The sequence below is a fragment of the Peromyscus maniculatus genome, chromosome 4 (assembly GCF_049852395.1).
Source record: "Peromyscus maniculatus bairdii isolate BWxNUB_F1_BW_parent chromosome 4, HU_Pman_BW_mat_3.1, whole genome shotgun sequence".
In the NCBI taxonomy this organism is placed as follows: domain Eukaryota; kingdom Metazoa; phylum Chordata; class Mammalia; order Rodentia; family Cricetidae; genus Peromyscus; species Peromyscus maniculatus.
In genome coordinates, this window is record NC_134855.1 from 39,837,227 (window position 1) to 39,858,675 (window position 21,449).

The window sequence follows — 21,449 nt, forward strand, 5'->3', positions numbered from 1 at the left end:
ATGTTGAACATGTTGAAAAACATTTATTAGCCATTTATATTTCTTATTTTGAGGACTTGGCTCAGATTTATAGAGTTTCTTTTCTGATTGGATGTTTTCTTAATGTTTCTTTTCTTGAGTTCTTTTCATATTATAGATACTAATCCTCTGTCATGTAATAATCCCTTGACAGATGTACAGCTGATAAAGGTTTTTCTACTATTTTTGTAGGCTGCTACTTTACTTGATTGGTCATTTCCTTTGTTGTGAAGACAGTTTTAAGTTTTGTGAGGTCTCACTTGTCAGTTGTTAGTCTTTCTTCCTGTGTAACCAAGTTCTATTTAGAAAGTCCTTACCTTTCTAAAGGTAAGAACTTTAGCATACTTTTTTAGCATACTCTCCTCTCTTCAAGCAGTTCAGAATTCGAGGCCTTTGCCAGAGTTGGAGGCTGGGACACATTGATAAGGAGGGGAAGGAGAAATTAGCGATAGTGTTGGGGAGGGGAACACTGAGAGTGAAGGAGTTTTGAGGGCAGGAGGACTATCTGGATTTCTGGCAGCTGCTAGTGTGGCCTCTTGTCCATTAGTGAGTCTCTACCTGAGTTCACCTACCTTTCTTCTCACTGGTGTGGCCTGCAATTGAGCAGGGGACATTTATCTTAGTTGGGTGTGAAGAGGGAAGGGGTGGCAGCAGATTGGGTCTTTGTAAACCAAATCAACAGAGTGGGAGGGTTCCAAGGGCGGGTGGCCTACTTGTTCTTCATTATTTTATTTTTAAAGGATTTTTAATATTATTTTTTAGGTGCATGGATGTTTGCCTGCTTGTAAGTCGATGTATCGTTTGTGTGCCTAATGCTCTTGGAGGCTAGATGAGGGCACTAGATCCCCAAGAATTGGGGTTGCTGATAGTAGTGAGTCACTCTGTAGGTGCAGGGAAATTGAACTTGGGTCCTCTGGAAGACTAGCATATGCTGTAACCACTTAGTGATCCCCATAGCCCCATTTTCCTCATTTTAATGTGATGTGATTGCTTTGAATTTTTCTCTATTTAAAATGATGTTGGCTATATGTTTGTCTTATATAAGTTTTATCATATTCAGATATATTCCCTCAAACTGAAGAGAATGTTCTGTATGACTTTTATCATGAGTGGAGTTTGGATTTTTGTTGAAAGCTTTTTTTTTTTTTCATCTCTTGGGGTGATCATGTGATTTCTAGCTTTATTTATGTGATTAATTACATTTACAAATTTGGGTCTGTTGAACCTGTTAGGTCCCTAAAGCAGGCTTTGAAAGGGCAGTGCTGATGGTAATGATTCGACTCCTCCCTGAGCTAGGTTTTATAGTTGGAAGTTTTCCTGTGTCTTGCTCAGTCCTGCAGCCACTCAGACCCAAGTAAACACACAGAGGCTTATATTATTTACAAACTGTATAGTCTATGGCAGGCCTCTTGCTAGCTAGCTCTTATATGTTAAATTAACCCATAACTATTAATCTATGTGTTGCCACATGTTCTGTGGCTTTACCTGTGTCCCATTACATGTTGCTCCTTGGGTGCCATTCCAGCTTTGATCTGGAAGTTCCAACCCCCATTGAGACTTCGGCAACTGTCACGCCTACAAGGCAGGGCCAAGGGAGGTGCCTGGAAACCCAAGATCAGGATGGGCCAGTGCTCTCTCTGTTCTGGGACCCTGAATGGTGGAGGTGGACTGAGCAGAGCTCCAGAGAACACTGCTGGACTGTGATACACCTTCCCCAGACCCCGCGACCTACCTATCCCTTAATTTGCAAGTTACACCATTAAATAAATATCCTTTTAACTATGTGGAGTGGCCTTAATAATTTCACCAATAGGTGGCTGGCTCATGTCTCTTCCCTTCTGACTTTCTTCTTCCTGTCTGTCTGCTTGTATTTCCTGCCTGCCTCTAAGCTGCCTTGCCATAGACCAATACAGCTTTATTCATCAACCAATCAGAGCAATGCATATTCACACCATACAGAAGGACATCTCACAGCTGGGTTTTGCTAGGAAATAAACCTAAACTGTTTCTCAGAAGCCCTTAAAAGCTGGCTGGATGCTGCTAACTGCAACTGTTAGCACTTCAGCTGTCTAAAAAGTCCCTAAACTAACCACCTGACTGTTTCAGCTTTTGAACAGCCTCTCCTTGTTATATATCCATATAAAACCCAACAAACTTTTGTAGCTGGATTCTTTCTTCAACTATCCCAGGTGACCCAGCAGTTCTTAATAAACTGTACTTTCTCTCCATGGAGAGTGACTGTGTTCAGTGGTTTCTTTATGTGGTCAAATACTTAACAATGTTTGTTTTATAAAACTCGTTGCACCAGTGTGGCATGTATATGCTTAGGATTGTAATGTTCTGGTGGATTATTCTCTTGATCAAAATGAAGTGACTTTCTTTCTGTTCTTAATTTGTTTTGGCTTGAACTGTTTTGTCAGATTTAGAATAGTGATGTGGTTTGAATGAGTATCACCTTCATAGCCTCTTACAGTTGAATGCTTGTTCCCAATTGGTGGAACTGTTTGGAAACAACTAGGATATGTGACCTTGTTGGAGGAGAATTGTCACTGTGGGTACGTTTTGAGGTTTCAAAAGACTCATGGGATTCTCAGTACTCTTCTCCCCTCCCCTCCCCTCCCCTCCTCTCCCCTCCCCTCTCCTCTCCTCTCCTTTTCTCTTTTCTCCTCACCTCTCCTCTTCTTTTCTCTTCTCTTCTCTCTCTCTCTGTCCCTCTCCCCTCTCCTCTCCTCTTCTTTTCTCTTCTCTTCTCTCTCTGTCCCTCTCTGTCTGTCTCTGTCTCTGTGCTTCCTGGTTGTGCATTAAGGTGTGAGCTCTCAGCTGTTCCTTAGGTCTACCAGCAAGGACTCTAACCCTCTAAAACCATAATCCACATTAAACACATTCTTTTCTAAGTTGCCTTAATCATGGTATTTTATTACAGCAATAGAAAAACTAACAAAGACAGAAGTTGGTGCTGGGAGTGGGGTGTTGCTGTGATAGGCTTTTTTTTTTTTAACTGAAGACTTTGAGCTTTGGACTAGGAAAGTAGCTTAACATTGTAATCAGGGCTTAATGGGCCATCCTAGCAGGAACTTAGAAAACAATAGTGCTGAGAATTATATGGACTATATAGGCCCAGCTCAGGATGTTCCAGAGGGAGAAGAGCATTAATAACTGGGCTAGAGACCACTCTTGTGATATATTGGCAAAGAATGCTATTTCCTTATGCCTGGGCCTAATAAATTGCCTGAGACTAAATGGAAAAGTAATGAACTAAGTTTCTTGGCAGAGGAGATTTCAAGACAGCTTAATATTGACTATATTTTGTGGGTATTGATATGCACTCTTGTGCAGGTCAAAAATGAAAAAGAGCAAGTGGAAAAAAAAGAAATTCAAAATATGCAATTTAAAAGGAAAAAGAGCCAGGAAATTTAATGTTGGATCCAAGGCTTTTGTTGAAAGAGATGAGAAAATTAAAGAGAGGCCTGATCTGAAATGAAATGAAGGGAAGGGTACCCTCAGGGCAAAAGCCTCACTAGGTAAGTTTCCACCTTGTAAAAAGGAAAGGCTGGAAGAATTTTCTGCTCCTAAAAGCAAACAACAGAAACTTTTGAAATGATTCAAAAGGTCCAGGCTGTATCCTGCATGGGCAGTCAGACTTAGTAGTATTGTCCATATGGTTCAGGCTTCAGAGTCATGAAGGATACATGAGTAAAATGGTTATGGAGTCTTCCTCCCTGGTTAAAGAGTGCCTCTGAGGCCAGGCATGTGGCATAGAGTCCCACATGGAAGCCTTGAGAGACCATTGTGTGATACTGTGAAATTGAAGCCTGGGATTTAATTGAAGACCTCAAGATATATTGTCAGAGCCATGCGATGTCTACTAATCTCCTACAATTAGGAGATTGTCTTGTGTCTCAGAAGAGGCTTTGAACTTTTAAATTATGTTGAAACTGAAAGACTATGGGGGCTTTTGAAGTAGGCTAAAGGCATTTTGCATTATGCTATATATGGCCATGGACCTGTGGGAGCAAGGGAGTGGGATGTGATGATTTGAATGAGAGTGGCCCCCGTAGGCTCATATGTTCCAGTACTTGATCCTCAGTTGGCAGACTATTTGGGCATGATTAGGAGGTGTGTTCTTGTTGGAGAAGTTGTGTCACTGTTGGTGGACTTTGAGATTTCAAAAGACTCATGGGATTCCCAGTAATCTCTCTTTGCCTCATGGTTGTGCATCAGGGTGTGAGCTCCTAATTGTTCCTTCAGTCCACCATTGTCTTAGTCACTGTTCTCTTGCTATGAAGAGACACCATGACTAAGGCAATTCTTACAAAAGAAAGCATTTAATTGGGGCCTTGCTTACAGTTTAATTGTTGATCTTAGTGTCTGTGCTACTATTGTCTGTTCAGGAAGTTGTCTCCTGTGCCAATGTATCTTGTACTTCTTGATTGGGAATTGAGGCTGTTAGTATTCAAAATTATTGTTGAGAAATGATGATTTTATGTTGTTTATTTCCTTAGTTCTTCTTTGCATAATCACCATCCTGTCATTATTTATTTCCTCTCTGTTACCTCTTATCCTATTCAATATGAAATATTCCTGCTGATAATCTTTGTAAGGCTGCCTTGGTGGTCATAAATTTTTTTAATTAAGGAAAGGTTTTTCTTTTGCTTCAATTATGACAGATGATAATTTTTGCAGGTAAAGTAGTCCAGGTTGGCCTCTGCTTTCTTGAAATTAAAGCACATTTCTCCAAGCTCTTTTGATTTGTAAAGTTTCAATTGAAAACCCAGCTGTTATTCTGATGGGCCTGCCTTTCTGTGTGACTTGACCCTTCTCTCTTGCAGCTTTCAGTACCGTTTCTGTTCTGTGTTTAATGTTTTAATTATAGAATAGCTCAGAGAGTTTCTTTTTGTGTCCTGTCTATGTGTCTATGTGTGTGTCTCTTCTACCTGAGTGATCATCTCCCTAGATTTGGGTAGTTTTCTTATGATTTTATGATAATACTGTCCATATATTTTACTTGGAAATGCTCTCCCTCCTTCTATGAGATTTTAATTTATAGATTTATCTTTTCTTGATGTCCCAAACTTCTCGAACATTCTGTTCCTGTGGTTAAAAACTTTTAAGAAAATCATTTTCTTTGATTGAATGATAAAATTTCTCTACCTTGTTTTCTAGTCCTGATATTTTGTTTTCTGCATGATCCATTCAGTTTGGTGAGGATTTCTACTATTTTTCTTAGACTTCTTGGATTTTTAAAAAATATTTCCAGGTTAACTTCAGTTTGGGTTTTCTTCAATATTCCTTTCTCTTTACTGAATCCAATTTTACATATAACCTGAATTGTTCTCATTATTTCATTATAATTGTTTATTGTGATACTTCCTTATAGCTTTTAGGATTTCTGATTAGAAACTCTTTTTTCTCTCTATGTAAGGTATCTTAGCTGCTTGTAAGACCCTTTCTTTGCCTTTAGTTTTCAGCATTTTAATTGTTGTATTGTATTTGCAAGTGTTCTCTAGAGGAACAGAACTGATAGAATGAACCTATATAAACTAAAAGGGAATGTGTTAGAGTAACTTGCAGGCTATATTCCGGATGCTCCAATAATGGCTGTCTCCTGATGAGTCTGATAATTGTTCAGTCCACGAGGCTGGGTATTTCAGCTAGTATCGAGTCCCAAAAATTATTATTGGAATCCTGAAAGAGTAGGTTCTAATGTAACCAGTGGGATAGATGAACTTGTCAGTAAGAGAAAGCACAAGTAGGCAAAAAGCACAAGCTTCCTTTCCCCATGCTCTTTTATATAGGCTGCTACCAGAAATTTTGGCCTACCTTTGGGGTGGGTCTTCTCGCCTCATATATTTGGATTCTTGGTCTTTAGTTGGCAGAACTGTTTGGGAAAGATTAGGAGGTATGACCATGTTGGAGATGTGTCACAGGGTTGGGCTTTGATATTTCAAAAGCCCACTCCATTCCCAGATTCTCTTTCTCTGCCTCCAATTTTGGTTAAGATTTAAGGTCTCAGCTACAGCTCCAGTGCCATGCCTTCCTGATGCCATGCTCCCTGCCGTGATAGTCATGGACTCACTCTCTGAAACTAAAGCAGCACCAATTAACTGGTTCTTCTATAAGTTGCATTGGTCATGGTGTAGTATTACAGCAATAGAAAAGAAATTAAGATTCCTAGTCAGCTTGCTTTTTCCTTTCTTGGATGCATTATGATTAGGGGTATTTACATGTTACTCCTTGGGTATTGAAGTTTCAGGCCAGTCTGCCTTATTTCTATATCTCTGAGTTTTATTGTTTGCTTTGTATAATGTTCAGGGTTTTTAGTTGTACTTAGTATGGGAAAGAGGAAAGTACTTATATCTCCTTTTATTTGGATACTGTCTTTTAATGTCTTAAAATATAACAGATTAAAAAATATTATTGAGATAAGGAGTTCTTGGCATAAGAATGGGATAATTTTCTGGTCCAAGGGCTGAGAATTATAGACTGTTGAATTCTAAGCTTTAATTGAGAAATCTGCAACATCCCTTCCTTGTAAGAGTCAGGAGGCATCATGGAAGAGGTGGATGGGAAGAACTTAATAGCTGGATGAAGGGATGGAATAGTGTAGAATGATGTCCTTCTGACATAATGGCCATTGCTTTCTTTAACACTTAGCTGTGATTGCCTGCACAAGACCTGTGCAAGATAGGGCCCATGAACATTTTATCATGGAGTAAGGGAGTAAGGAAGGGCCCAGGTGACTAAATCCCTCTCCAAAGGTTTATAGACAGTTAATGATTACCAGTGAATAGACTTCTGAGAACCCCCTCCCCCAATTCCTGTAGGCAGTTAATAATGGCTGCTAGAGGATACAGCTATGGATAAGTTTCCCATAGTTGTGTAAGTAATCTCTTATTCATGTTTCTGTAGTAACCTTAATAAAAGGCAGAAGGTCACTGAACAAAATAAAACCAAACCTGTGAAAATGGAAATAGATCTGGAACTAGTTGGGAAAAGGAGCAGAATCAGTAGAAGTCTGAGGGGGATGACAGGGTGATAAGGGTGAATATAATCAAAATACATTTTATGCAGCTGTGCAACTTTCATAATAGAATATCAGATTATGCATAACTAATGCATGCCAATAAAACACAAAATGAGAATGGGATAGCTTTCAGCACAGGGGGGAAAAGACAAGGAAACAGATTCTGTCAATATTTTAAAAAATGAAAGGAAAGGAAAGAAAAACAAATTTGAATACTGATTGAATATTTGCTTATTTGTTAAGCACTCAGCAAACATACATATGTAACCCTGTACCTGGCAGTGTGATTAGGGTTAACACTTTAAGGACAAGCATGATTATTTTTTTCCTGTTAGCTCAACATCTAGTAGAGGCTTCTACTCAAGTAAGAAAATATTTACAACATTTTGTGGTAAGTCTGGAAGAAGTAGGTCTTTAATTAATTAGAAGATGATGTAAGTGAAAAGAATAGTTTGTTGAAAGGCAGAGTAGCATAACATTACTTTGAGCTTATGGAAAATGGCAAGAATTGGTATAAAAAAGGAGCAAGGACTTCATATTGTGAACAGTAGAAGATCAGGCCAAAAATACCTTCAAATCTTCAAGGCCATGTGCTGGGGATGCTATGAATGTGTTGCTCTGATTGATTGATAAATAAAATGCTGATTTGCCAGTTGCCAGGCAAGAAGTATAGTATAGACCGGATAAGCAGAAAAGGAAATTCTGGGAACAGGAAGGCTGAGTCAGGAGATGCTACCAGCTGCCTCTGCCATGAGAAGTAAGATGTAAAGTACCGGTAAGCCAAAAGCCACATGGCAACTTATAGGTTAATAGAAATGGGCTAATTTAAGATATAAGAACTAGATAACAAGAAGCCTGCCATGGCCATACAGTTTATAAGTAATGTAAGTCTCTGTGTGTTTACTTGGGTCTGAGCTGGTGCAGGAGCTGGGTGGACAAAGGAAAACTCCAGCTACAGCCTTGCTAAGAAGGTTTTATACTCTTGAATGAACACCAAAAAACATAATCTTTGGGCAAATATGAAAAGTATAGTAATATATATATATATATATATATATATATATATATATATATATATAATGTAACAAATCATTAATTCATATGCAAACTAAAAAATTAATAATAAAGAGAAAGAAAAGAGAAAATGAATGAAAAATCCCCAAATGGCTTTTTTTTCTGTTTATGTCTACATGCATTCTTTAGTTTCTCTTTCTATGTACTGGGTGTTAAGACTTACTACTTTGCCTTTATCTGTTGTACATGATCATCTGCCATAAGACTGGGGAAAGTAGGGGCTGTTGACATGGTTCATTGGGTGGAGGCATTTGCCATGAAGACTTACTACCAGAATTCAGTCCCCGGGACCTATATGGTAGAAGAGAACTGATTTCTTTGGGTTGTCTTCTCACCTCTGCAAGCACACTGAGTTAGGTATACAAGCCTCCTCTCTCAAATAAGTAAATAAATAAACTTAAAGAAAGAAAGAGCTGGGCAGTCGTGGTGCACGCCTTTAATCCCAGCACTTGGGAGGCAGAGGCGGGCGGATCTCTGTGAGTTCGAGGCCAACCTGGGCTAAGGAGTAAACTCCAGGAAAGGTGCAAAACTACACAGAGAAACTGTGTCTCGAAAAACCAAAAAAAAAAAAAAAAAAAAAAAAAAAAGCAATGGGAGAGGAATGTTTGCTTAAATATTTAAAGTAACTAGATAGAAGTGTGTAGCTAGGAGAGAGACACAGTAATCTCAGAAAAAGCTGTTGTTTCAGATCTGTTCTCAGATTTCATCTTCAGTAGTGGTTAGTATTGGATGTTTACATTTGGTAGTACCTGGCTAGTGTAATAGTCACCTTACAACTCTGTTACCCTCTTAACTACTTTAGCCTACTAATCAACAATTTTTTTAAAGAATCTAACAGAATTATATACTGATAAGAGCATATTAAACAAAACAGTCCATATTTATCTTGACAAATGGGAATGTATGTTTCTAGCTCATTATGCTAGATAAATGTATTTTATCATGCCAAGTTTCCATTACTTTTTCATTATTTTCTACTTCATTATCTGCACCTATGGCCATTTTTTTGTGTTTCTGACTATATTTCATTCATATTTTAAACATTCCCTTCTCTCACAATACTGTATGGTATTTCTAATGTATTGCTATATTTTTAAGAGGCTCATATACAATAACACTTTATTTTTATGCTGTCTAAATCTTTTATTTAAAGACATCTGGTATGGTTGGCTCAGTGGACAAAATATGACAGTGCTGAAAAGTAGTATTAGCAATTCTTATGACTTCCTACATATTTCAAGATGTTTATGGCAGAAATTATATACTATGTAGATGGAGCAGCAGATTAAGAGAAACATTCATCATTGATATGCTGCTGCTTACTTGTTTGTGACCTTGAGAAAACCAGAATCTTCTTATAGTCTCCAATATATACATAATAGGAACGTCGAGATTTTTAAACACAATTTCACCCTTCATCAAGGAAATTTCTCTTTGCAACAGATGGAGACCACTACAGAAAACCACAACCAATCAAAATGTAGAGTTTTGGAGCCCAGTCCCAATAGATACATCTACATACCACTCTTGAACCCAAGGCTCAGGTAACATTGTGTAAGAGGGGAGCAGACATATTTTAAGAGCCAGAGGATCAGGGAGTTTGCTATGAGATTGTGTCTCCTACTAATATCGAAAGCTACACCCATTAAAATCTCATTAACATGACTGCAGAAACATGGCCTGGCACCAATGGATTTGCCATAGTGGTTGGAATAAGCCTGTGAGGCCTCAGTCCTACACAAAGAACTGCAGACAACTGAGGAAAGCTGGGAGTGGAGAGGTTGTGTTTTCCAGGGAAGAGCATGCCAATTGGTTGTCTGGTGTCCCATCAACCTTGAAAACATACATACAAGTACCATTATATGGACTGAACAGGTTATATTTAAGAGGATACATGTATATGCTTATAAGACTGTAACAACAATTAGTGGAAAAAAAGAGGCCATGGATTTAGAGGGGTGTAGGAGGATAAGGGAGAGTTTTGAGGGAGGGAAGGGAGTACTGTTGTAATTATATTATAATTTCAAAAATAAAATAAAAATGTATAATATGTTACTCCTGCTGTTTCTAAAGTGGCTTATTTGGAAAAGATCCCTATATGATTAGTGGTAACTTTTTGTTTGAATTCCTTTATGAATTATAAAAAGTTATGAAAAATAACACTGAGCTGCACTTTGGTATGTGTGTGTGGTGCATGTACATGTCTGTGTGGGTGTCCATGTGTGTTTGGAGGCTCGAGGTCAGTGTTGGATGTCTTCTCCATTGCTTTCCCCCTTACTTTATGGGACTGGGTCTGGAGTCCATTGATTGGCAAGCCTGACTGACCATTAAGTTGAAGAGATCCACCTTTCTGCACTCCCTAGCTGTGGGATCATGGGCGGGTGCGCACGCACGCACGCACGCACGCATGCACGCACGCACGCACACACACACACACACACACACACACACACAAATATAAAAATAAACACTTTCAAACAATTAGTTGGGTGGGGATATAGCTTAGTGGTAGAATGTTTGCCTAGCATGTACAAGACCCTGGGGTTTATCTCCAGTACCACAACACACACACTCACATACACACACACACACACACACACACACACACACACACACAAACAAAAAAACAAAAAAACAAAAAAACCAATCAAACAAAACCACAAATCTTTCCTAATCTGATTAATATTGAGTTAGTATTAATCTAAATCTGAAAAAAAGTATTAGAAAGTTGCAACTGGTTTTCTGCATATACATTTGGTTTTTTGAGATGAGGTTTCTCTGTGTAGTTCTGGCTGTCCTTGAACTCACAGAGATTCACCTGCCTCTATCTCCTGTGTGCTGGGATTAAAGGCATGCACCCCCCCACAACCAGCAAAGACTAAATCCTCTTTTTCAGAATTATTATTATTTTCTACATAAAGGAAGTAATGGTTGAAGGCAGGGGTGGAGTTACTTTAAAAACTTTCTGATAGTCCTAGACTATCTCAGCTTCCATCTGGTTGCCTCAAGTACTTTTAAGATTGGTTCTATCTCTTCTTTTTGTCTAATAGTTTTAATTCAGAGGCATTAATTGATTAAATACTAACTCTCACAAACTAATGAATGAATGATATTGTATGAGACACAAACAAGAGGCAGGTCATCATTTGCTATTCAAACTTGTGTATCATGTCCTCTGCTAATAAATATCATCCTGATTCAAATTACTAGAAGTGATAACTTATTTATGATTTATTTAAACTTTGAAAGTCTTCATGTGGCTTTGTTGAGGGTGAGGGAAAGGGACTTGTACCTGCAACCCTATTTCTCTCAGATATGCATGCTTCTGGTGATTTCTGCATTTTCAGAGTAATTTATTATAAATGTTTCACTGTCATGTGGAAAATTTGTTAAAAAAGGGAATAATTTCCACTTACTATGTATTGACTATGGTTGTGAATATTTATTTAAGTCTAAGATCAAGGTTCAGACAGACCAAGGACCTGGATACCCTGTGATCACTGGGAGGTTTTCAGGTGGTAATTCCTTTTTTAGTTGAAGTGATTTTTAAAATGGTGCATGCTCAGTAGAGGTGCAGGAGAAGAGGGATGTTGGGTTTTCTCTTCTTCACATTATGCATGCCAGATATATTTTGCTTTCCTCAAAGAGTTGTACTATCTTTACTCCTTCTTTAAATCTGTTGCTTTCTAAGCATAATACCAAAGGCAAATATCATGAAGAAAAAAGTGATAGGTTTACTATAAAAACGCTAAGCCCTCTGTTTGTCAAATCCAGTACAAACAAGAGTGAAAGACAACAGACAATTGGAAAGAATGGTGCAACATATATGGTGATCAAAGGCAAAAATCCTTACAAACCACCCTGAAATTGCAAAAGAGCATGCAGTGCATGCAGTGCATGCAGTGCATGCCAGGCCATCTTTCTTTCTGTAGAGCTAGGAACTGTCATGTTTATTGTACAAATAAGGAAATTGAGATTTAGAGAGGTCTTTCATTCAGTAATGAATTATAAGCTTAGCATCTGTTGGGTTGTCTGACTCTGGAATCATGTTCTTAACCTGTAAACTATACAGTTTTTCATTCCTACAGATTGAAAGGTTTATACCAAGCACCAATGATGATGTTTTCCAGCTAGTAAGGGTATTAAAACATTTTTTTTTGTTCTCCCTCTCTGTTCTTGATCCAGCTGGGATCTCCCGTTCCCCTAAGCTCTCTTTCCCTCGATCCTTGCCCTTCATTACCCCACTCACGTCCATGTTGTTCATGTAGATCTCATCCATTTCTCTGTCATTGGGCAATCCCTGTGTCTTTCTTGGGGTTCTGTTTCCTAGGTAGCCTCCCTGGAGTTGTGAGTAGCAGTCTAGTCATCTTTGTTTTACATCTAGTATCCACCTGTGAGTGAGTACATACCATGTTTGTCTTTCTGAGTCTGAGTTACCTCACTCAGGATGATTTTTTTTCTAGATCCATTAATTTGCCTGCAAACCTCATGATGTCATTGTTTTTCTCTGCTGAGTAGTATTCCATTGTGTATATGTACCACATTTTATTTATCCATTCTTCAGTTGAAGGGCGTCTAGGTTGTTTCCAGGTTCTGGCTATTACAAACAATGCTGATATAAACATAGCTGAGCAAGTGACCTTGTGGTATGATTGAGCATTCCTTGGATATATGCCCAAGAGTGATATAGCTGGGTCTTGGGGGGGATTGATTCCCAATTGTTGAGACCAAGATTGGAAAAAGCACAGGGACAAATAGCCAAATGAATGGAAACACATGAACAATGAACCATAGCTGAGGAGCCCGCAACTGGATCAGGCCCTCTGGATAAGTGAGACAGTGGATTAGCTTGAACTGTTTGGGAGGCATCCAGGCAGTGAGACCAGGACCTGTCCTCAGTGCGCAAGCTGGCTGTTTGGAACCTGGGGCTTATGCAGTGACACTTAGCTCAGCCTGGGAGGAGGGGACTGGACTTGCCTGAACTGAATCTACCAGGTTGAACTCAATCCCCAGGGGAGTCTTTACCCTCTGGAGGAGGTGGGAATGGGGGGTGGGCTGGGGGAAGGTGGCGGGGGGGGGCGGGGAGGACAAGGGAATCCATGGCTGATATGTAAAATTAAATTAAATTATAAAATTAAAAAAAGATTTTTTTTAATTTTCTAAATTTTTACACTAAAGGCAGTATAAAATTTTCTTTAAATGACCTCTTGTTATATGTAAGATTTTTAAAAGCATCATTAGATATTTGCAAAAGAAAAATGCCAATCTTTTCATACTGTTTTAATTCCTGCTAGATGGCACACAGTGGATAATTATCTTGTTTTTAAAATGACCAGTTCTTAGTATGTTATTTTAGGTCAGCTTGAGTGATGCTTTATTTATAATTCTATGAGCCAGGCTGTGGTGGCACATGCTTTTAATCCCAGCACTTGGGAGGCAGAGGCAGGCAGATCTCTGTGAGTTCGAGGCCAGCCTGGGCTACAGGGTGAGCCAAAACAAAAACAAACAAAACAAAACAAAACAAAAAATTCTATGTGAATTCTTCAGAGTCTGATTTCCTACCAAATTATATATTTTTCTTTCTTTAATTTCTTAATGGTTATATTTATCTTCTATTTGTGAGTGTTTTTATATATTTTCTTCCTTTCAAAGTTCTCCCTGTTCATTCTTTTGTAACATAGTTTCCAGCATTCATCCTGTCTTTTTCCTACACAAATGAACATCCTGCCCTTCCACTGGCATAGAATATTTTTGTGAAAATATTTCAGATGATTTAACCTAATTGTTCATAATTGGTTTATTTTCATTATTTGTTCAGTAACTCCATTGTTATATTTTACTTTCTGGAAGCATTATATACTTTCGTTAGGATCTTGCTCTTGAGCAGTTGAATTTTTTCCTTTTGAGAAAATAATCTCTCTTCTGATTTCAGTCAGTCGGTTTATATTTGGAAGCATGGCACAGTTCTAGATGATTCAATCTGAGAAAGAACAAAAAAAGATCTCTGGCACTCATTTCTCCTGAGCGAAGCTCCAAAAGGTGTCTAGTGTATGGTGAATTTCTTATCTCTGTTATGTGCAGTATGAAGCACAAAGCAGGCAGGGATCAGAAACTTGAATTAATAGCATTATATCCTAAGAAAGTATTATGAGGCTGCAGTACACGTCTAAATTACGACAGGTTTTGGTGGTTTGATTTGCTGCAGTTCTAGGATTTGAACACTGAGTGGCACTAAAGCCTAGGTCACAGATGAAATATTAATCCAAAATTTAAGATTCAGGGGTCTATTGATAGGTAAAATGACTTTGGGAGGTGCAAGTGGGATTTCTCAAAAGTACTTTGAGCATAAATAAAGAAGATAAGAAGGTTAGTTTGACAAGGAGTTGTTTTGGGAACTGGAATCTAGCCACCCTATTCTATCTGCAAATTGCTAAAGAGGCAAAAGGCAAACTGTTTTGAAATAATTAAAGACAGTCAGCCTCTTTGCACTTATTCCTGAGTATTCCCATTCTCTTTCCATGTAAACGAGGAAGAAAACATTCATAGAAAAAGATTTGCAGCTAGAATTAACCTTGGAGTAGATGGCAGTATAAATGCTTGTATTTATCCCATCTACCTTGGAGTAGATGGCAGTATAAATGCTTGTATGCCTATCGTTGTCGAGTACACAGTAAATATTACTTCTAGAATCAAACTTCAAACACTAGAGATAATTTATGTGCTTTTGTACTTTTCCCCCCTGAATGTGGTAGTTTTCAATGGTATTGAAATAAAGTTAGAAATTGGTTCTTAGATTTTGGTTATTTTGGAAGAAAAAATGCTTCTTAAGTTTTGCTAGTTCTCTGAACTTTAAATAAATGGAAAAAAATACACAGGACTGGAGAAAGCTCAACAGTGAAAGGCATTTACCATCAAGTCAGATCCCTGGAATTTACACGGTGGAAGGTGAGAACTGCATCTCTCAAGACTGTCCTCTCACCGCCACATATGCATGTCCTTGCGCGCGCGCGCGCACACACACACACACACACACACACACACACACACACACACACACACACACAGCACAGAATAGCAGGCTTCCTTGTGTTGTTTTAATGCATGCTTACTTTTGGATCATTCTTGCCACTCTCCCCTGCTCCTCTCTCCCACCCCTTTTTCCTTCTATCCCATCTCCATGTTCATTTCTGCTCCCAGTGTTCCTCTTTTTATTTTCATATCACATGTGTTTTTATTAACTTCCCTACCACACTCCCTCAAAGCCTATTTTCTTCCATTTCATAGGCCTCTTTATTGTTTTTTGTCCTCTGTATACACCTAAATACACAACTTGAGCATTTAGAAGCCAGGATCAGCATATGAAAAGAAATGTGAGGTATTTGTCTATTTGATTCCAAATATAATATTTTTCTAATTTTGCACATTATCTTCAAATTTTCTTGATTTTTTTGTATTTATTTCACTGTGTTTATCTGCCACATTTTTAATGATCCTTTATCTATAGATGGACATGTAGACCGATTCCATTTCAGCAATAAACATGGATGTGCACTTGTCTCTATGGTAGGATATAGAGTCATTTTAGTATATATATGTCCAGGGGTGGTATAGCTGGGTCTTATGTCTGTTCATTTTTTAGAATATTGAGAAGCTGTCACACTGATTTCTATAGTGACTATAATTTTACTCTCTCATCAGCAGTGACTAGGGGATCCCTTTTTTCAACATTTTTCCAAGATTTATTGTAATTTGCTTTCTTGATTCTGACCGGAGATGGAATCTCAAAGTAGCTTTAATTTACATTTCTTGGATGGGCAATGATTTGGAGACTTAAAAATTATTTATTGGCCATATGTATTTCGTCTCTTGAAAAATATTCTGTTGATGACTCATTTATAGATTCATAGTTATTTATTGGTCTTATGTTCTTGCAGTTCCTTATATACTCTAGATATTAACCTCTTGTTTGAAGTATTGCTTTTACTTGCAAAGACTTTTCTCCCCCATTCTGCAAGTTGTCTGCTCACTCTGTTGAAAATTTCATTAGCTTTTCAGAAGCTTTCAGATTTCAGGTAGTAACTCCATTTGTAAATTCTTGGAACAGTTTCCTGTGTTATTAGGGTTCTAATTATTGGCTATATTTATGGCCTGTGTCCTAAAGTGCTTTCCCCATGTTTTCCTTTAGTGGTTTCAGTGTTTCAGGTTTTAAGTTAAGGTGTTTAATTCAGTTTGAATTGATTTTTTTTGTGCAAGCTGAGAGATATGGCTATAATTTCATGTTTTACAAATATATATTCCATTTCTCAGCACCATTTGTTGAATAGGCGGTCTTTTGCCCGGTACTTGGCTCGTGATAGCCTTTGTAAAAACTGTGTCCATAGCTGTGCTGGTTCATCTCCGGGTGCCCTGTTGTGTTCGATTGCTCTACATGTCTACTTTTGTGTCCGTGTTGTGCTGTTTTTGTCGCTATAAATGTGTAGTGCAGCTTGAGATCAGATAATGCAATGTCTCTAGCTATGCTCTCTCTGCTTTGGACATTCATGGCCTTTTGTGTATCCATGTGAATTTTAGGACTTCCTTTTTTAGTTCCATGAAAATGTCATTGGAATATGATTGATACTGCATTGAATATGTAGATTACTTTTGGTACTAAAGCCCTTTTCACAATATTTATTCTGACAGTCCAGGAGTGTGGAAGGTTTTCCCATCACTTAGTGTCTTCTTCAATCTCTTTATTCAGTGTCCTCAAGTTTTTCTTGTAGAGATTTTTTATCTCTTTGCTAGGCTTATATCTATGTATTTTTTAAATGTTTGTGAATGGGGGCATTTTTCTCAACTTGTTCTTAGCAAATTTACTGTTAGTATATACAGAAGTTACTCAGTTTTGCATGTTGATTGGGTGTCCTGAAACTTGAAAGGGTTTATCAGATCTAAAAATTTTCTATGGAATTTATGGAGTCTTTTAAGTATAGAATCATGTCACCTACAAAAAGAGATAGTTTAACTTGTCCTTTTCTAGTTTTTAAAATTCATTTTATAGTTTTATTTCATTGCTGTTGCTAAGACTTTAAGCTCTATATTGAATATGAGTGGAAAGAGTGGGTACCATTGTCTCATTCCAGGTGTTAGAGGAAATGTTATTGTATTTTCCCATTTAGTATATATTAGCTATATGTTTATCACACACATAATATATATATGTGTGTATACTTACACACACACACACACACACACACACACACACACACACACACACACACGAAATAAAGTATTGAGGTATGTCCCATCTGTTCCAAGATTATTCAGAGCTTTTATCAGGAAGGCACATTGAACTTTACCAAATCCATTTTATGCATATATTGAAATGATTATGCGACTTCTGTCTTTAAGTCTATAAATATTGATGTTATGTTTATGGTCCATGTATGTAGAATCAACCTTACCTCTATGGGATAAAACCATTTTGGTTACAATATATGATCTTTTAAGTGTGATCTTTATGGTTTGCAAGTATTTTGTTAAGAATTTTTGTATCACTGCCAGAGGGATTGGTGTTAAGTTTCCTTCCTTCCTTCCTTCCTTCCTTCCTTCCTTCCTTCCTTCCTTCCTTCCTTCCTTCCTTCCTTCCTTCCTTCCTTCCTTCCTCCCTCCCTCCCTCCCTCCCTCCCTCCCTCCCTCCCTCCCTCCCTTCCTTCCTTCCTTTCTTTTCTCTTCTTTTTTTTTCAAAATGCATGTCCTTTTCGGTTTTGATGTCAGAATTATACCAGCTTTGTAGAGTGAGTGTAGTAGAATAGAGTTCCCTCCCTTTCTATTTTGCATTACAGTTGGTGAAGTGTATTTTAGATCATCTTTGAAAGTTTGATGGAATTCACCAATAAATCCATCTGGTCTTGGGATTTTCATTTTGTCAAGACATTAAATTACTGCTTCAAACTGAATGTTTGTTGTGGATCTTTTAAATTGTTTATATTTTTTGTCTTTAATTTTTGTTAGTCATATGCATTTAGAAATGTATCTAATTCTTCTAGATCCTTCAACTTTTCATAATTTATGTATTTGCTGATGTCTTCTGTATTTTATTGGAGTCTTTAGTGACACCTCTCTTTTCATCTCTAACTTTATTAATTTAAAATATTTCTCTTTTTATTTTGGTTAGTTTGGCCAGAGGCTTTTCAATCGTGTTAATCTTCTCAATAACCCACTCTTTTTCATCTAGTTTTGAACTGTCTATCTTTATTGCTCCAAATGGTTAATTCCTACATTCAAGAGCTAGAGGAAGAGAACATTAAAGGAGTTAATAAAATCCTTCCTTTCATGGTTAAATGAATTGCATGCATTGTTCTTTTACTATTTTACTAATATATACTGATATATATGTATGTACATATAAATATATTTATGTCTGCATATTGATATAGGCATAGCTATATTTTAACCATCTGATGTGTTTGGGTTTGCCTTGCTTTTCTTTTTCTAGAACATTGAGGAATATTGATAGATATTCTAATGAGATCTGTCTGATATGTTTTGCTCGGTTACATGGTAACTTCATTTAAACCCTCTTTCTCCATAAATATGTATATATGTATATTCCTGTTCCATTATTCTTTTTATCCCTTATACCAGTGCATTATATCTCCTTTCCTTTGAAAGTCTCTCTGCATGCTCCTTAGTAATTTGTGGACCTTTATGGGTATTCCTAAAGAAACACACATCTGAGGATTCAAAGCCAACATTCACAGATGAGAGAATGAATGTGACATTTGCCTTTCTGGGCCTAGGTTACCTCTCTTAGAATGAATGTCTTCAGTTCTATCAATTTACCTGTGAATGTCACAACCTCTTTTTCCTAAACAGCTGAATAATATTCTATTGTGTAAATATACCACATTTCGTTATCCATTCATCTGTTTTTGAACATCTAGGCTATATTCATTTCCTGGCTATTGTGAGTACTGGCAACAAACATGGATGAGCAGGTATCTTTAGAGTAGAATATGGAGTCCTTTGAGACATACCCAAGAGTGTGATAACTGGATCATATGGTAGATCTATTTTAAAAGGTTTTTTTTTTTCTTTTGAAACTTCCACAATGAGTTCCATAGCAGTTTTATCAATTCACAGTCCTACCAGCAATGGATATTTTTTGTTTGATTATTTAATTACTAATGAGTATGAAGCAATCTTTTCTGATTAGTCTTTTTATTGAATATAAGAACAGCTATGATTGCTTGTTTCCTGGTTTTATTTGTCTGAAGTGCCATTTCCATCTGAGATGGTGTCCATCTTAGTGAGGTATCTTTCTTGGGGGCAGCAAAAAGAAGGGTCCTGTTTTCTCCTCTCTTCTGCTATTTTTTTTAATTGGAAAATTGAGACCATTAATAATTGGAGTTGACAAAGAATGTTATTTCCTGTTATTTTCCTGATGTATTCTTAGACCTTTTTTGGAGAAAAGTTCCCTTTGCCATCTTGGTTATGCTTTTCCTTCCAGCATCCACAGTTAAAGCTGTTTAGTGGTCATGTTTACTATTAGTCTATTTTAGTCATGAAAAATTTTTACTTCTCCTTCCGACTTGATGGTAGTTGTCAGGGTATCACAGTCTGTATCAGTAGTTGTGATCTTTTAGAACTTAGTGTCCATCTTTCCCAGACCTTCTGATTTTAGAAGTTTACCTGGAAAAATCGGCTGCTGTTCAGTTGGGCCTGCCTTTATATGGGACTTGGTCCTTTTCTATTTCAGCTTTCAGTACCTTCTCTTTGTTCTGTATTTTTAGTGTTTTGATTATATTTTATGAAGAGTTTGTTTTCTGGTCATGCCTATTTTGTGTTCTGTGAGCTATTGTACTTGCATGGTTCTCTCTAAATTTGGGGAATTGCTCTGTAATTTTATTGAAACTACACTCTATGCCTTTGGTATGGTATTCTTTTCTTTTGTCTAAGCCCTTTATCAAACTTCCTGGATAATTTGATTATAGTTTTTGTTTTGCTTTTATGTTTTTCTTTGATTGTATGAGCCAGTTCCTCTACTTTGTCTCCAATCTCTGGTGTTCCATCTTCTCTGTGGTCCATTCTGATGGTAATGCTCTTCACTGAGCTTTTTAGCAGACTCATTGACTGTTTCATCCATTGTTTCATTTTAGTTTACATTTTCTTTAGTGTTTCTGTTTCTTTTTAAAATTAAATTTGTATGTCCTGCAATATCCTCATTAATTCATTTAGCTATTTGCTTGCATTTTCTTGGACTTCAGTCGTTTTGTTCCTGCCCCACTTAAATTTATCAAGGTGTTTATTTGTGGCCTCTGAATTCTTTGAACTGTTGGACAGTTTTAAGTTCTATCTCCTGAATTTCATCTAAGTTGCCCTTTCTAGAGGCCATTGATATGAGATTGGTAGAGTGTGTGTGTGTGTGTGTGTGTGTGTGTGTGTGTGTGTGTGTGTAACAGGGAAACAGTGTTTTTGGTTTATCATATTAGTTGTGGTTTTGCAATGGGGCCTAGGTATCTGGATTTAGGATGCTGGTTTTATTGTTGTGTGGGTTTAGCCAACTAGGCTCTAATTCTAAGGTGTGATGGTAAGCTAGCCATCTTGGGGATGCCTTGAAGGAATAGAGCCAAGTTTGGGGTGGGTAGATGCCCCGTGAGGTCTCCTCCCAAAGCAACCTTGTGAAACAACTGTGGTGTAGATATGGTACTGGAATGGGCTGGAGTTAGGATTGATTACCATGTCTGGATCTGGTTGGGCCTTAGCAGTTGTTCATGGACAGAGGACCTGTGGGGAAATGGGCAGATCTTGTTGGGCAAACTGAGGTTGTGACTGGGGTGCACACACATACTAGTTCTAAAGGGAGAATGATGCTGCTGGGAAACTAGGGCCTGGGTCAAACTGTTCAGGTCTCCCTGAGCACAGGGAATTCAATGGTATGTAGGAACTGTGTGGAGAAATACTGATGTGGAGCCAAAGCTGAAGTAAGTTGGGTGAAGAAGTTGGTGAGAAAAGGAACTCATGGGCTATCAGAGTATGTAGGGAGATGCTAAGGCAGCTGTCCAATAAATCTGTACATTACCCTGGCTATATAGATGCATAAAGTAGGCATGCAAATCAACACACTTACTGAAAATAAAGCATAAATATACATAATATGATGTTTAAAATTGTTGATGATTTTGTAGTGTGTTCTGATCATATCCTTCCCCTCCCCCCAATTCCTCTCAGATCCTCCCCATCTTGCTACACAACCAATCTCATGTTCTTTCTTTTTATAAAAACATTTTAAGCCATTTTTTGGTATACATACAATTTTACTGTTAATATACATGAAAGAAAATTGAATGCT